Genomic DNA, 17,688 nt, shown 5'->3' with positions numbered 1-17,688 from the left:
GCCTATTGACCATTTGTTATGTTTTCATTGGAAAATGTTTATTTAGTTCTTCTACCTATTTTTCGATTGGGTTATTTCTTGTTTTTGTTTGTTTGTTTGTTTTTTGTTATTGAGTTGTATGAACTGTTTGTACATACAGGAAATTAAGACTTCGTCAGTCACATTGTTTGAAAATATTTTCTTCCATTCCATAGGTTGTCTTTTCATTTTGTTTATAATTTCCTTTGCTGAGTAAAGCTTATCAGTTAAATTATAAATCAGAATACAGAGCCCAGAAATAAACTCACACACCTACAGTGAATTAATATTTGAAAAAGGAGGCAAGACTATGCAATGGAGAAAAGACAGCTTCTTCAGCAACTGGTGTTGGCAATGTTGGACAGTCACATGTAAATCAATGAAATTAGAATACTTCCTCACACCATACACAAAAATAAATTAAAGGTGGCTTAGAGACTTAAATATAAGACACTATAAACCTCCTAGAAGGAAGCACGGGCAAAACATTCTCTGACATCAATTTTAGCAGTGTTCTCCTAGGGTAATCTACCAAAGCAACAGAAATAAAAGCAAAAACAAACAAATGGGACCTAATTTATTATTTTAATTTTAACTGAGAAGATGCATGTAATCTAACATAGCTTAGTCACTAAGTATAGTTTTCTTGAATGTATCATAAGTATCTCTTTGAACCAACTGAATACTGAAGAAGCATCTTCTTGGTCCAAGGCAAGACACAGGCAGCCTATTACATGTTCTCTTTCTGTGAATTTCAGATTCCTCAGGGAATCTCCTAAACTTACTCCCCTGTTTTATTTTATGTAAGACTCTTAAGGAGCTAACTCCTAAATTTTTCATGACTCAAGACAAGAGTACAGTGCTTTTTGGAGAATTCTGAGGTTGGTCTCATGTACCAAAAGCAGGCCTTGGAGAAAGGTTCAAATATGGGTCCTGGGTTTACTCATCTCATTGACCTTACTGACCCCTGACCCTGAGAACTACATAGGTGGCAGGAGGATTTTCTCAGCAGCCCCTCAAAAGCATGGGGCCGGGGTGAGGCCACAGTTAAGTGAGGTAAGAACAAAATGATCCTTTGCTATTCTAGGTTCTTTGTTACAGAAATAATGTTGAGATCCTTTTCTTATCCGATTTGGAAATACATTTTGACCATTTGCTTAGGAGAGGATTTTGGAACAAACTGCACTCCTCCACTAGTTTTCTTGGCTTTTTGTTTTTGTATTATGTCCTTTCTTACTTTTTATTGGTCTATTTTGGAAAGAGCAGAGAGTTAAAAAGCATTCCAGTTTGTATAACAACACTAGAAAAGAAATTCGAAATGTCCAGTCTTTATCTTTTAATAGAATACAAACATTTCACCATGACAACATGTTCATGTCAATAAGGAAAAGGGTTTTCTTTGCAGCCCTATTTTCTTTAGACTAAAGCTCTGATATTGGTGTTATCCAGAGTTGTTCCCTACTAGAAAGCATTACTAGGAAGCATTACTACCTAGATTTGATTAAGGACAACACCAAATAATTAACACTCTTGTATGCTACATACATTTTTAACCTACTGAGAAACAAAGATGTCAACTCATGGAGGCCAAAAGATCATTTTCTGCCTGATAAAGTCTCAGTTAGGGGACCTAATTCATATATGTGGGCAAGTATTCTCATCCTGAAACCCTGAATTAAACAGATTTAAACACAGAGATTTCCAGCATGGAGAACAGAAGAAAATATGGACTTTAAGGAGTAACATTTTTTCCAGAAGAGGAAGAATCTAGTATACCTATGACCAGTCTTTTATCAAAACTCAACTCAACTAGTTTATTCACTTCACTTTCCTAAGGATGGAGTTAAATGAGGAGGTCCCAAGAAGACACATATATTTGATAATTGGAGCTTTCTCCACATGCAAGGGGACATGAGGTGAGGGGAAATTGTCTCTCATCTAAGAAAAGTAGAAGGAATTGGGTTTTAATAGAGTTAGGAAAATGAATCCATTTGACTGTGCCTCTATAGAATGAGATGTGTTAGGGCAATAATGATGCAGTGAAGAAAGACAACACGTCTAGGCCGATCATCTTTTCTGAACATGAGTGAGAAGTCTAGGGACAGATGTGAATGGATACTAATATTAACAGGGAGAAAAGAAAAAACTATTGAAAACAACAAAAAGAAATGAAATACACACACCAAAAGAGTTGTGCCAGATATAGGCTTACTTCATTTCATAATTTTCACATGCTCTTATTGGTCACACATGACATTTTTGGAAGATGCAGTGATACATTCTACAAAGCCAGTTTGATATCATTGTTTGCAGTCTAACTAGGTCACTGTTGATTATCTGGAGAGTTTACTTCAAATCGCTTTAAAGCTTTTTCCTCAGGGTTTTGCCTGGCTATACATTTGACAAGAAGCTTCTCCCTAATTACTATTCCATAGATTTGACTCTCTACCTCTTGCAGGCTGGTTTTCTTGCTACCAGATCTTTCTCCATCAAATATTTATTAGAGTTCATGCTGTCTACAGGGCAAGATACTATGAAGTGAAGAAGAAGTTAAGGAGTCAAAGAGAAGTGTTCCTAGGTCTCATCAGGTTAGCAGTTTGAAGTCATCACAGGGCACATGGCAAAGAAAAACAAAACAGAACAATAGCTACATATATAATTGGATGTTTTAGACAATGCTAAAACAAGTTATAATATCTCCTATTCTTTTTCCTCAAAGCTTTAATATAGTCATCACTTTTTCCTCTTTTTTTAGTAATTCTTAGGATTTGCAATAAATGCAAAGTCAGAATAATTTACTGTTTGGTAATTTAATCTGTTTTTAGTCCAAGTGACTAAGTGACTTTTCCAGTATTCATTGTTTTTTAAGAAAGTAAAAGACTTGGCAGTGAAAGAAATAAAGCTCTTTAATGTGCCTCTCTTTCTTATTCTTTGAAAAAAAAAACTCATGGACATATTTTATCATTTTAATTACTCTAAATCAAATAGAAAGAAGCAGAAGATACAGTAGAAGGAGAGACGATTATGGCATTTCCAACACATAGTCTGTTTTGCAAAATAACTTATTATTCAAAGTAAAATGAGTTTGAATATGGCATACTATGCTTTTTCCTAATTATGAGTTAAGAGAATTTGAATTTGAAAGATATACTGAGTATTTGGTAGAAACAGTTGAATAAAATTATAGTTTCAATAATTGTTTGAGGCATGTATTCAAAACCATTGTGCTTAAAACTCGCTTTAGTGTGGGATAACATTCATAAAAAGTGTGTATACTTGAAAGTATTTTCTCTTTGCATTTTAGTGTGGAAGGAAAATAATCGCATAAAGAAATGAGAATAATCTGTGATATCCCCTATCTCACCATTAAAATTGTTTAAATCAGCCTGCTCTATAAGTGTGGAGAATCTTTCTCTTATTCCTCCATATTTACCCCTTTGGAAACTGTGTGTTTGATCAAAGGCTTATTTATTTTATGAGGAAAAAAATACAGTGAGAATCAATATAGAGCAAATAGTTTCCTAACCAGAGAGAGGGTGTGAAGTGATGCAATAAAAGATTTATCAACTCCTTACAAAGTACCCAGCACAGTAAGATGAGAGTAGGGACCTGGAGAATTCTCAAAATAGAGAATTCACAAATTAAACAATATCCATCAAATATAAATTGGACGGGCTTCAGTGGCAGGCACGACTGCTTTACTCTGTAAACTAGACAAGAGAGAGATCCTACAGTGAGAGGGGAAGGAGGAGAATAAAAGCCCAAAGCAAAATTTCATCCTGGAAAGAACAAGGGGTTGACCACGCACCACTCATTCTAATATTAGAACTGTTTAATAAAAGGGTAAATATAGATGTGATAGCAGGAAAACTAAGCAGCTGTCAAACTCCAGTTTAAGAAAACTGGAGTGTTCAGGCCTGAGAACCTGTCAGTATGAAAAAGGAACCTTTATAGGTCTCTATTATTATAAAGTCTTATTATCAACAACAAGAAAATTGTAGAATATGTAATAGGTTGAGTACTATTAAAACTCTTAATGATATAAATGAACTTATTTACAAAACGGAAAGAGACTCACAGACATAGAAAACAAACTTATGGTTACCAAAGGGGAAAGTAGGGGGATGGACAAATTAGAAGTTTGAGATTAGCAGATACAAACTACTATATATAAAATAAACAACAAGGTTTTAATGTATAGCATAGGGAACTACATTGAATACCTTGTAATAACCTATAATAAAAAAATATGTATAACTGAATCACTATGTTGTACATCAGAAACTAACACAACATTGTAAACCAACTGTACTTTAATTAAAGAAAACAATAAACTAAATCTCTTACTTGTGTAGGAGAGGCAAAACGTTACTTCTACCATCTCAGGGTTTTCACCTGGGTCTGAGAATTAAATCGGCGTAAAGCAGATTAACAGGAGAAAAGCAGACACATTTACTTAATACAAATTTTATGTGACACCAGAGCCTTCATAAGGAATCAACACCCATATAACTGGCAAAACCTAAACTTTTTTGTATTAGGTTGAACAAAGGAAAACATTTATAGAAAAGTAACTCAACTATGCATTAGATTGAAGGAAGGTAATCATTATCTTAACCAGTTTGAACAGAATTCTCTTGGTCTCAGCTTCCTTTCCTTGATGATAAGAATGTTTCTTTCCTTCTGGTGTGGAAAGGACATTTTTCATATGGGAGTTTTGTCTCTTGGTTTCAGAAAGAAAAAGGTGAGAGTCTGAGCACCATTCTTATACCTGCTGTCTTTTTAAGTGCCTTTAACACAAAACAGTTTTTTATATTGAAGAGGCATATTTTGTGGTGACATAGTTTGATTTCCTTCCATTGTGAATATGTGTGCTATGGAATTCTGAAGGTGATTGAAGATCAGTTATTTTAAAGCATGTCTCTTGAAATCAACATCTATTGCTACTTGTTGATCTATTTCAACTTTCACACTTCCTTTGTTCTGTTTCATAAGGTGCCTAATCATTTTTGATTGAAAATCAACAAGATACTGTGTAAAGTACAGAAATGTTGACTGATTGTATTACTTTGGGTTTTGACATTAGCAAAACCTGGGACAAGAATTTGAGCACAAGGAGTTAGTTTATTTGAGATGTCCAGGAAACACCAGTACAGCATGAGGAAGTCAGAGCAGGAAAAAGAAAAGTCAATAAAGTGTGCATCGTCAAACTAGTCAGTCACCCCTAGGGGAAAATTGGGGTAAATTCCATTGAGGAAGTCAGGAAAACAGTCCAGAGCATGCATCTCAGAGATATCTCACACAAAGGGCAAGAGAGAAGACGTCTCCGTCACCAGGTGAGGTTTGCTTCTGGTGTGTGGAGAACGATTAATTCCCCATCACTGCTGTCCAGCTATGCTAGTGCTGAACCAGTGGGCTCTGTAAGCCCTTAGACAAAGAGATGCAGTTTTGGGCAAATGGGACTGGCTTAAAGTAACATAGTAAGTGTCCAGGGAGATTGGTGGGGAACTGACAGCATTTGTGATGTTGCCCCCTCCTGGGAAGATGCACATTATCCTGTGTAAGGGTTAGGGCCGGAGTAACTTACTTCAATCCAATCAGGATCTGAGGCTGGTTTTCCGTCTTTCAAGCTTCAGTTTATCTTGAAAAGTCACCTGCATCGGGCAGAGCCCTGCAGTCATACCGACTGAGCTCCAGGGGCCATTATTTCCTAGGATTCTCCTTGTTCCTTTTTGAACTCCAACTTTAGTTTCCTTAGTACAGTGAGACTTTTGAAAACTGTTCTGCTTTTCAGCCACTTTCAACTTGGCACTTTACCCACTTGGCTTGTAGAGAATAATGTGTAAGTGCCCCGAGGGACAAACTAATGCTGAGTTTTAGTTTCACGTTTCTGCATTTCCCTTTTTATAGGGATCTTGAATCATTGAATCTTTTTTTTTTTTCCTTTTGGTATCCTTCATCTTTTTTTTTTTTTTTTTTTTTTTTTGTCTCCTCAGCCCTGTGAGGAAGCCTACAGCGCTGCCAGCTTTTCTGAATCTTCACAGCATTCCACTGCCTGGTTTCTCAGCAAATGCTTTGAGAAGAAAAGCAGAACAGATGTTTGGGGAAGAGAAGATGGGTTCACCATTGTTGAGATCCGTCTTTCTTGGGACCTCACTGCTCAATGTTGGCTCAATGTTATACAGATTTTTTTCCCATTTTTTTTTCTGCCCTTAAATTCTTACAGGCAACTCCATTACTGGAGCAGAAGTCAAAGGTAGCAGAAGATAAATTGAAGAACAATTTTAAATTTTGAAAAAAATCAAACAGCAAATAGACTACATACTGAGACAGAGAAAGCAATAAGGGATTCCTTCTTTTGCACAGCAAGACAGGCATTAATCATACTTTAAGGTTTCAAGGTGTACACACAAATCTATGTGAGTTTATTTTTGACAAAGACTTGCATCTTCCTCTATGCAAAGTTTGAAGTGAACTTCATGTCTATATGGAGCTCAGCAGCGCTACTAATATTATTTTTAAATAATATGCACACAGATATAGTCTTCTCCTTAAGGAGTATTTCTTGGGGCATGTTTGGGAACTCATTGTCTTTTTTTGAGGTTGAGGAATCAATAGAAAAAGCATCAGTTGCTTTTGGGATGCTTTGCTGACATAATTAGTTTACATGCTTCTTCTGTCAAGAGACTCCAATCAATATTATATAGTTTTCATGGCAAGTAGATAATATATCGTTAACAATTTTTGAAGGAAAATAGATAATGACAATTTTCACGTTGAAAATTGAAATGTGTAACAAACCGACAGGAGAAGTTAATTGTGATAACATTTAGAATTGCATCTATTTCCCTGCTTGTGACATTGAATTGTTAAGCTTGCTTCAGTCCCTGTGTTTGTTTAATTTCCATCATCATGATTCCCAAGGGGACACTGCTATTTTACAGGCTTCATACACACAATAACAAAAACCAGCCTTCGTGAAAGAGGCTAAGGGTAGGGCAATTGGATTTCTGCAATACTGATTCAAGGACATATGATAGGGCGATGTCTGTACAATTCAGTCTAAAAAGAATCAATACTGAGTGTTCAGGTATTATCTACTCTGATTGGTATAACTCTAAATATATCAGAATTTAATTTTAGAATATATTTTTCATATGAACCTAGCTTGATGAAAAATGAAATTATTAAAAAAAATCTCCAGGTTCATCAGTTTTCTGTCTAACCCATGGAAGTCTTCAGTGTTTGTTCACATTGTTAAAGGAACACTCGGCAGTTTAAGAATGGAAATTTTCTTGAGTTGGTAGATAGAATTAGAAGAGACATCTGTGGTTCTATTACTTGTACAGCCATTCCGCTGATGAGTTCTATGACCTCTGGCTAGTCACTTAGCACTTCTCTGGGCTTAATTTCCTTCCTGTGTATAAAAAAGGAACAACACTTGTAGACATCGCTACATCTATGGAAGAAAACTGCCCATAAGGGCGAAGAAGTATAATTAAACCTTGGCATTATTCCTTTAAAAATTAAAATCACATTAAAAATTAAGAAAGTCTTAAACAACCTCATCAGTGCTGTGCTGGAAGCAATTAAATATGTTGTTTTGCCCCTAAAATTATCCCCAGAAGGTTAGTTAATGCCCATTATTGTCAATGATATTTACCGGTGTAATTGATAGTGGATGTTTGCCGATCCGTTTCTTTTAGTATCTATTCTCCATTTTCAATATTATTCCTAAAATGGACATGGATTAGTTAGTTAAGCAAGAAGTTGAAACATGGAAGTTATTCAAAATCCAAGGAATTTATAAAAAATGTACAAAGTATGTAGATAAAAAAAGAAACTATATTCCTAAGAACCTTGGAGCACACAATTAACTATATTTGCCAATTATTCTAAAGTTTTTTAAGCTAAATATTTATTTTATTGTTATATTACCCCTACTACATACATCCTTTGGAATTTTTAAGACCTGAAATTTCTTTGAAAAAAAGCAATACATACCTTTACATTTGTGGCTCTTCTTTCCTGCATTTTTGGTTTAGATATGTAAAATATTTATGTTTGTTTTTGTAAAAAAAAAAAAAAGTCTTTTTCAATCAATAGTAACTTTTGAAGCTTATTTCCTATATTTCTGTTTCTTATACTTTCTGAGTTACTATAAAATAATATTGATATCTTTCTGTGAAAATTCACACCTTAGAACCATGTTAAATTTAAATGAATCTAAATAAAATAAAACTTCACATCTTAAAACCATATTAATTTTAAATAGAGTGAAATAAAGAATTTTATTTCACAAATGTCTTTTACTGATAAACCTTTTCTTCAATGTGTATAATCTAAAGAATTTAATATAAACTGAGGGAACAACCAAGGGTGTGCCTGATTTGGATTCAATTCAATGAATATCTATTGAGCATTTGCTCTATTTTATTGACTCTAGGACATCACTAATTTTAAAATGTATCATTTTGTATTTCACTAAGAAAGGACCAACACTGGAAAACTGTAATAAAATGATCCTTAACATGTAGAATATTAATATTTTGCTTAACAAATTAACTTTTGACACTTCCCAAAACATAGACTTTAGACATAGAATTTTGATGATCTATATTTGCCCCAGGGTTTCTTTGATGTCTGCATGCAAATAATAAGCCAAGTTATCTTCTTTACTTCCTGATTTTGACTCTTCTGCATCACTTTTCAACTCAGTGTCAGTTTCTGTGCTTTTCTGTACAATATACTCTCTACTTTCAAGAGTATTAGGAATTGATATTTTCTGGAATTTTCTTCTGAGAGAGTGATTACTACCTCTTTGTTACCAATCTACATGTGTAGTAAGATAGAACATTAAATGTCTAGATTATGGAGGGAATCAGTCTTAGGGTTATTAGCTGCTTTATTATTGTTATTTATATATGGTTTATATATTTCCCACCACCCAAAGTAAGTCTAACAAGCTGAATGAAAATAATAATATTTTTAAAAATCTTATTGAATTGATTTCATAGGATAAAGAATTAGATAAAATTGCTCAAAATATTGTGGTGTGTTTTTTTTTTAAAGTCCAAGAAAATATAACACAACAGACAGCTTGTCTCTTAATAAACACAGTTTTAGTCCTCAAACCTCTTTAATAAATGATACTTGTGTTGGTATTCTTCTCTAGAATTCTTCAAAAGAGTTTATTTATGTTGAGATCTATGACTTAAATCTAGGAGGTAGCTAGTTTTATTTAGTCATTGTTCCAATATTGGAATCTTCTAATATATATTTGTCTTTCCCTCATCATGAGCAATTTCTTGTTTATTTCAGTTTCTCAAAACACTTGGCTTATACACAGTGATTTTTTAAATGTATTTTATACCATTCATACTTCCTTTCATACAAAAAGAAGCAGGCATAGATTTTCAACTGTAGCTACATTCTGTTTCACATTAAAACTTAAATAAGCAGAAGGAACTCCTTCTGCTTATCCACTCTACTTTTCCCATCTAGACTCATAGCACTTCATTTTTTCTGTTGTCAGGTCTTCTCCCATAAAAGATCTTTGGTTTGCTTCCTGCTTCTTCATATTCTTACTCAGCTTTCTGTTATTAGCACTTACCAGCTGTGTCTTCTGTGAAATATGATAGCTCACCCTAAGAACAGATAAAACCATAATTCTTAGAAGTAGTTAGAACATTGTGAATTCTGCCTCAACTAAACCTACTCAAAACAGAGTTTTAAACCCCTGCTTCCTTAGTGTTTTGAACAGCCAGTCAATTTTGTTGATGCTAATACCTGGCAATAATAGATAGATAGATCTGTAAAATAGTTTGTTAAATAAAGTTAAACAGATTTCTATTTCACAGCCATTTTATTATGTGATTCTGTATCATACTTTTTAAGTGACTGCAGTGAGTATTTCTCATTCATCCTCTTATAGGGAGAATACGCAAGTATTTTTTTTTAAACCAAGTATACAAATTTAGCACAATAATGAAGCCCTAACATAGTCAAGGAGAGAGTTTTCTCTAAAATACTCTTCAAAATAAGCTCACCTACAATATGAAAATGCTAAGCACCAATTGAGACACCAACTGCAATCCTCTCAAGCAGAAAAGAATTAAAAATTGAAGGAACAAAAATAATTGAAAAAGTCACTGATTTGAAACTGAGTGTTGTCAAAAGTAAAGAGCTAGTTTGTAGCACTAACATATTCAAGGAAATGATGTTCAGTTGTTTTCAGTGACAATCAGCAGGAGGGAATCAAGCACCTCCTAGCAATTACTGAATTTCTGCCAGATTCTGTTATAACATTGCCTTAGGGGAGGCAAGATAAAGAAGATTCTAGCTAAGAAGACACATCAAGGAAAGCAGGGAAATGAAAAAGACCCATTGCAGCTTTAACTTGTGAAGTTACCTAATGATAAAAGGTGCTGTGCTTTGAGAGAGAGGGAGGGTTGATGGAATATTTAATATTGGGTAACTAAAAACAGAATGCTCTGTTTTTCTTAGGAAATATACCATTAAGTATAATTTTTAAATGTTAAGGTCAAAGATGATATTACACTTAATATATTACAGTGTTGAAATAATTTAGCAAATAAAAAACATTTTACCATGTGTAATAATTTGCATACAAGTTGTGGAAAAAATCAAGTAAAAATTTTAAATTCACTGATTTTAAAGAATGCTATGTCATTAGATTACAGACTAAAAATATAATAAAAGGAAAAATTGAATTTTGTAACAAACTATATTAATAAGAAACTAAGTAAATAAATATAAATTACAGTATACTTTGCCAGGTTTAGAACTGGATTAGAAAAAGATGATAGCTTTTCAATTTAGGTTGTATAATTTAAAATGCAAGGAAAATATTACCAATCTTCAATGACTTAGAATATATAGAATACATTTAATTTTAAAACCAACTTGATGACAATGTTAGGCAGTTAGAAATGAGCACCAGGCAAGGGGAGAGGAGGGGGAGGGAGCAACGTAGAAAATAACAGTACACCTGTGCTCAGGATAAGGGGCTCTAAAAACTTTTACTAAATGAAGGCCAGCAAAGAAGCCAGCTAGAATCAAACACTGTGGCTTCACAGCAGAGAGAAGGACCCAGCTTCACTTGGCCCACCCAATGCGCATTATAATGTAATTAACATTACAGTTTGAAGCCCCTCCCATAGGTTTCTCTGTGTGCATCATGAGTAAGAACATACATAAAAGAGATGGGTGTGCCTGAGCACAGAAACGTGAGCTGTCAATCAGCCTGAGCACTCAAAGAATGTGAGCTGTCAGTCAGTCACAAAAATGCCCCCTAAGCCAGGATATAAAAACAGGAAAAACAAAGGAGAGGCACCATTTTTCCTCTCTTGGGTTGGCCCGCCCCCAATTCTCAGGGTGTACTTTATTTTACTACCTTTTTACTTCACTAATAAAATCTTCTATTTATATCACGCTCTGTCTTCTATTAGAAATTCATTTTTTTTTGGATGACTGAGAAGTGAGATAACTTTTGTTCCTCTCCTCCGAGTAACAACTCAAAAGAATTCCTAATGATAAAGTTCTCATAAATCATTGTTTGGAAATAATGATTATACTGAAAGTGGGTGGTATCCATAGGTAGAAATGCATTCATCTATAGACTTATCCTTGGGAGTCTTCTGTGTGTAATCTGAAACCAGCCCCCATGGGAGTAGGACAGGGAGAGACTGAAGAAAATGGCAGAACACACCAGATTGCTAAGTGGCAGATTTAATAAGTAAGGGAATGTATTTAAGAGGTTTGCCTCAAAATGAATAGATTTTTGTAACAGCCCACCAACTCTTAAGGTTAATATAGAGTCTTTGACTGGGTTCTCGTGTACACAGTCCAGATAGTCTCAATACCACATTAGTGTCTCAGGGCTGTGTCCTTGGGTAGCTTCTAGCTTTAGGAAGTCAAGCAGAGTGCACATTCCAAGGACAGGGAAGGGCATGAACAGCCTCTGAATACCCAGGTCCAGCTCACAGGTCAGACCAACGGTCATGTCTTCTTAATGACCTTCCTGAACAGAAATTTTGTAAAGTACAGACATAGATATATCTATAGACAGTGATATCTTTTTATATGTGTGCATGAATATATATACATATGTATATATACAGTTGATCCTTGAATAACATGGGTTTGAAATTGCATGCATCTACTTATGCAGGGTTTTTTTTTAATAAATACATAACTGTTTCACTATACTACCCAAAGTTGGTTGAATCTGCAGATGTACAACTATGAAAATGGAATGACAACTGTAAAGTTATACGCAGATTTTTGACTCTGCAGAGGTTTGGCACCTCTAACCCCATGTTGTTCAAGGATGTGGGTGTGTGTGTTTGTGTGTGTGTGTGTGTGTGTGTGTGTGTGTGTGTGAATACAGACAGACAGACAGAAACAGAGAGATAGACAAATTTAATGGGAATAACTTCATTGAGAAAGAAGTTAACATGTAAAGTAAGGAAAGGACAACTTTTGAATTTGACCCGGATAGGCATTCAAATAATGATATGCCTTAATTGAACAAAGCATTTTTCTTGTTTTGGTGGGCAACACAAAGCAAAACCACTGCGCTTTCTTGAAAATGAAAATTAATTCTATGTTTCAGAACGAAGTGTGACTAAAAGGTTTCTTAAAATCTTGCATTTAAATTTTGTAACCATTGGCATTGTTTCCTTGTAAGTACATTACAAAATCTTGAAAACTATTACTCCTGCTCTACTACACTCCCCAACCCAAATCCCCCTTCTACACCAGAAATGAAAGACTTCTATATAACCAGTGATTTTTAAATCACTCCAACCCAATTAAAGTAAATATTATCTACAATTGTTATTTCTCACAGGTTACAGTAAGCCATGTAACTTCTCCCTTGCACAAGCACAGATAGAAACATATTCATAGGCAGAAATGATAATGACACATCCACACTGCCATTACTGATTACAGTATAACTATAAGTTAATACTCTAACTCTATTTACCTGGATTAATCTTTTATGGTTATATAACTATAAAAGTTATTTAAAGTAGGTCAGAGAGCATGCATTTTTCTATTTGTGTCAGCATCGGCTAAATGTTACAGAGAGCAGAGCTGGGTCTTACCCCTTTGCTGACCTGCTGGCCACTTGATTTTAGTCCACACAGTCTCCCTGGATCACTCATGGGAAAAAAAGAACTAGCTACTAGTGAAAAGCAATACAAGTATAATAACCTTTATTGGATTTAACTTCAGGACCTTACCGAAATCACAAAGAAAATTCTACAGGAATAAATAGTAAATAAATATTATTTTTGATAAAGTTTACCAAGTATAAAGTAGGCACCGTGGCTCATCTCTTTGAACTGGAATCTTATCCCACATTCTTTTTCAGTCCTATCATCTCCAATCTTTAAAGAAATCATTATTTTCTATTTGTCATTTTAGATGACTGTCATGATGACCCCAATCTGGACAAACTTTAATTGTAGAAATAGCTGCTACTCTTGCTTTCATGGGCTTAAATATGACTACATTACTTCCTCCATCAGGGGATGTAATGTTAAAATGTACTTGTCATTCATACTGGCATTGACACTTTGTCTAAACATTGTGGGTAAGAGCTCCTCTTTGGGTCACTGATACTTGAAATATTGGAATAGCTTCTATAAAATGTAACAGATAAATGAGCTTGAAAGAAAACACTATTATCATCCACTTGTGCTGTCCATGTTCAATAAGTAAAAGAAAGTAGAGAACAACAGTTGTGTATTATTAGCAAATACACCTCTATTGGCCAGGGTTCTCCAAAGAAACAGAATAAATAAGGGATTATATATATTATATATTAGTGAAATAAATAAACATATATATAAAGAAATTAATCATATACAAATATTTATATATTAAATATAAGGAGATTTATTATAAAGAATTGGCTCACATGATTGTGGGGATGAGCAAGTCTGAAATCTGCAAGGCAGACAGGCTAGGAATTCTAACAGGACTTGAAGCCGCAATCTTGATCAAAATTTTTTTTTCTGGGAATCTTATTTTTGCTATTATGGCCTTCAGCTGATTTCAGAGGTCCATCCACATTTTTCAGGGAAATTTTCTTTACCTCTTTAACTGATTGTGAACGTTAGAAACATCTACAAAATACCTTCATGGAAACATCTAGATTAGTATTTGAATCAATAGTTAGAATCTAGGGCCTTGCCATGTTGACACATAAAATTAACCATCACACCACCATTTGTGAATTGCTTTCTATGTCACATTAACTGTTCTGTTATTCATTGGCTTATTTAAAGTTAGAAATTAGCAATTTAAATATTATATACAATGGGCAAGGAGCACCGCTCAGCCACTGTGTACTGTTGTCCTGCAGTGGGCAGCAAGGACAGGAAATTTATGCTGGTCCACAAGGTGATGCTGGAGGGCCAACTAGAGGCTCTTCCAAGACAGGTTTGATGATCTCTCCCACATCAACTGTAGGGAGATGAACCAGAGCCCCTCCGAGCAAAGCACACAAGATCTTGTCTCCAGTTGCTGGCCAGAGCCCAGTGTACCCCTCCAAGGAGTTTGAGTTCCTGAGGGCTTCTTTTTCATCACTGATGGCTTTGAGGAGCTCAAGTCCTCTTTCTACAAACCCCAGGACCCCTGGTACCTCTGCTAGAAGAATAAATGGCTCACAGAACTTCTCCTTAGCAGACTGATTTGGAAGAAGCTTCTGCCTGGGCCGTCTTTGCTCATTACCACCAGGTCATGGCTTTGAAGAAGCTCCACATTTGCTCAAAGGTCCCAAGCATGTGGAGATCCTGAGCTTCTCCGAGACATAAAGGAGGGAGTGCTTCTACAATTATTTCCCCACTGTGGAGCAGGCGGCCAAGTCTTCAATGTCATGCAGGACATTGAATTTCCCTTCACACTATGATTTGTCTCCACAGTGTGCTGGGTCATTTGTACCTGTTTTAAGCAGCACTTGGAAGGTGGGAGTGGGTGTGGCGGGGTGAGACAGATGTCCAGGACCATAACAGCAGTTTACAAACTCTCCTTTCCGAGTCTAATGCCAGGGATATCTCTCCCTCCATCCACATAAGCATCCTCTAGAAGGACATCAAGTGTGCAAAGTTCTACAGCTTCATCCACTTGAGTTTTCAGAATATTTTGGCAGCCATGTACTATATCCTGGAGGGTGGGGAGAGTGGGTCTAGCCCAGAACAGAACATGAGGATGTTGTTAGCTGAGTACGGGTTTTTAGAAAGGGGTTTCTTGGCACCCCCAGTCCATTTCCTCTTTGAACTCCTGAACGAGGAAATGAGAAGCAACCTGAAGAAAAGTCTTGCTAGAAGATATTCCTTGCATCAAGATGGAACTATTGGAGTGGATCCAAAGCAAATCTCAGAGCAAGGGGTCTGCCTGAAGTAGGGCTCCTAGGAGTTTTTTCCGCTGTCTTTATGAAACTCAAAGAAGGAGGAATTTGTACAACAGGCCCTGAGTGACTTCCAAGTGGTCATGGTCAGCAACATCACTACCTTGAGTTCCTGCTTTTTGTATGAAGAACTGCAGGAACATCTCAATGGTGCACTTATTCAGGGCTGCCTCCAATGTGGACAAAGAAGACAGGGTGAGGTGCTACAGGTACAGTCAAGAGGAACATTTTACCAGATGCCCACAGTGAAGAGCTTGCTGCTCCTCTAAGTGCTAATCTAAATCTGATAAAGCTGGTTTTGTACCTGCAGCCCCCCAAGAAGCTAGGGGTAAAGCTGCTGTATCAAGGACTCAGACACCCTAGCTGTAAAATTCAGAACCTGAGGCTGAAGCGGTGCTGAGTTTCTAGCACTGCCAGTGAGGACCTCACAGCATCTTGGATAGCTGATAAGAATTTAATAAGGATGGACCGAAGGGGCAATGACCTGGGGCTTCCAGGCAGGATACTGCTTTGTGAGGGGCTCCAGAATCCCAGATACAGGCTGCAGATGATTCAGTGGAGGAAGTGTCAGCAGGAGACTGCTGCTTGCCAAGACATTGCCTCCATGCTCAGCACCAAACATGCTAGACAATTTGAGTTGAGGCTCTTATGTGAAGACTTAAGGCACTCAGTCACTGGCTGAGAATCTTGTGGTTGAATATTTGCACCTCACTGCTGCTGCCTCTGAAGACCTGACCTCTACCCTCAGTGTGAATCAGCCTAACAGAGCTGGATCTAAGCTTCAAGGGCCTGGAGAACCCAAGGTGCTGGGATGTGTAAGGGTTTCAGGCACCCCAGTGGAAACCCCGGACTCTCCAGTTAGGCATTTGCTGACTCAGATCTGCAGAAGGGTGTCTCTGCTATGCTTCAGGCCAGCCATCATTTCTGGGAGTTGGAGCTGAGTCTGAATGATCCGGAAAACTAGGGTACATGGTTGCTCTGTGAGGGGCTATGTCCCTACTTAAAAACTCCAGAAACTATGACTGGAAAGCTGTCAGCTCATAAGAAAAGTTTGTGAGGATCTCCCTTCTATTCTGAAGGTTAACCCAGACCCAGAGCTTTATCTGACCAATAGCACCCTGGGAAAAACAGGTATCAGGCTGCTACACAAGGGCCTGGGTTATTGTAGCTGCAAAAGTTGGGTCTTTTGGTTATTTGGAAGGGACCTGAATAATGACCCACAGAAGACTGGCAGCACTTTGCCTAACAAAACCTTACTTAGACATCAGCTGCTGAATGGTTCTGTCTGTTGGTTCTTCTCTTGTGTCAGGAGGGAGGAAGATCATGCCATGACCTGCTAATCAACATAATGATCAGGCTTTTTATTTTCTCAAGAGATAAATTTACATACAGAATAAATCCTTTCTGCTTGGGATTTATGCAATCTACATATGACAGAGCTTGGAATTTTAGTTTGAGGAATGTTGGTGCCACAAAGAGAATTTATAGCAGGGTCCTAGATGATTCTAGCACAGAAGCTCTCAGCTGAGGGTGATTTTGCCCCATCAGGAGACACTTGACAATGTCAGGAGACACTGAGGCAGAGGGAGCCACTGGCATTTAGTGAGTGGAAGCTAGAAGTACTGCTAAACTTCCTACAATGCACAAGACAACCCCTGCAACAAAGTATTTTGCATACATGTCAATTGTATCAAAGGTGGAGACCTTGTTCTCAAATATTAATGGTGCAATAAAGATGCTAGACCATCTAGAAGGCTGGTGTACCTTAGAATGCTTGTTATGCCAACAACCCTAACAACAACACTTGCAGTCTTCTTTTGCACAATGATTCTGTCCCTTGGCTGGAGCCAATTGGACCATAGTTGGGCACCTGCCATATTAACCAACTATAGGTGACCAATAACCTGTCCCATGCTTTAGATGACCAGAATTTCACATTTGGTGATTTGAACCAGGAAACTTCAGACAAACCAATGATTGTAGAGAAATTTCAGAAGAAGGCCATGAGCCTGCAACAATAAAGCCTTAAGTGAAGCTATCTAGAAAGACCAGAATTTATGGGAAGCAGAGGAAATTTGTAGAGATAAAATATTTGGTAACCTTGTGACTTACAAAAGGTTGAAAAAGAAGTAACTCAGATTCTGAAGACATCATTCCTGTGGACATCAATAAATGTCCCATAACTACCCACATGAAAGAAAGAAAGAGAAAGAAAGAGAGATAGAGAG

The 17,688-nt window shown here is 36.5% G+C and overlaps 1 pseudogene; it reads left to right on the top strand.

Moving 5' to 3' along the window:
• Positions 1-1,929: 1,929 nt before the first annotated feature.
• LOC102513795 lies at positions 1,930-16,735 on the top strand (annotated as a pseudogene).
• Positions 16,736-17,688: the final 953 nt, after the last annotated feature.

The sequence above is a fragment of the Camelus ferus genome, chromosome 14 (assembly GCF_009834535.1).
Source record: "Camelus ferus isolate YT-003-E chromosome 14, BCGSAC_Cfer_1.0, whole genome shotgun sequence".
In the NCBI taxonomy this organism is placed as follows: Eukaryota; Metazoa; Chordata; class Mammalia; order Artiodactyla; family Camelidae; genus Camelus; species Camelus ferus.
Note: the sequence above shows the minus strand (reverse complement) of the source record. Positions and strands in the feature narration are given on the sequence as shown.